Source organism: Gopherus evgoodei, chromosome 22 (genome assembly GCF_007399415.2).
Source record: "Gopherus evgoodei ecotype Sinaloan lineage chromosome 22, rGopEvg1_v1.p, whole genome shotgun sequence".
In the NCBI taxonomy this organism is placed as follows: Eukaryota; Metazoa; Chordata; order Testudines; family Testudinidae; genus Gopherus; species Gopherus evgoodei.
The window spans coordinates 10,826,040-10,826,961 of record NC_044343.1 but is presented as its reverse complement, the minus strand read 5'-3'; positions in this window follow the sequence as shown (position 1 = coordinate 10,826,961).

Genomic DNA, 922 nt, shown 5'->3' with positions numbered 1-922 from the left:
GGGGAGTTACGGGGCCCGGCAGCGGGACGCGCCGCCCTTTATACCCCGCCGCCCGGCTGCGTTCCAAGCCCAGCCCCGCTCGTCAGCTGATCGGCGCCCTACGTGCCACCCGACAGCAGCTAGTCCTGCCCCGGACCGGTCTGGGCCAGGCTACCCCCCGCCCTCCGCGGCTATTGCAGGGACAGAGCCACCCCCCCATTCCCCCGGCACTGCACACCGCCCCCCCAGCCACAGCACCGACACTCCCCCGCAGGCGTTGCACCAGCCCCAGGGATCGACCCCCCCATTCTCCCGGTATTGCACCCACACCCCCAGCCACAGGGACCGACCACCCCCTGCATTGCACACACACACCCCGGCCTTGCACCAGCCCCAGGGACCGACCCCCCCTATACTCCCGGCATTGCACACAAACTCCCAGCCCTAGGGATCGACCCCCCACATTCCCCCGGCATTGCACACAAACCCCCAGCCTAGGGATCGACCCCCCCCGCCCATTCCCCTGGCATTGCACACACACACCCAGCCCTAGGGATCGCCCCCCCACCGTTCCCCTCGCTTTGCGCACACACACACCAGCCCCAGGGACCACCCCCACCCCGGCATTGCACCGCCCCCAGCCCTAGGGACCGACCCCCACCCTCCCCTGGCCTTGCACCGCCCCCCCAGCCACAGGGACCGATCCCTCCCATTTCCCCGCATGTACATACACCCCCAGCCCTAGGGATCGACACTCCCCCCCCCCGTTCCTCTGGCATTGCACACACACACCCACCCACCAGCCCCAGGGACGGCCCTTACCCCCACCCTGGCATTGCACTGCCCCCAGCCCCAGGGACCAACCCCCACCCTCCCCTGGCCTTGTACCGCCCCCAGCTCCAGGGACCGACACTCCCCCCCCAGGCGTTGCACCAGCCCTAGG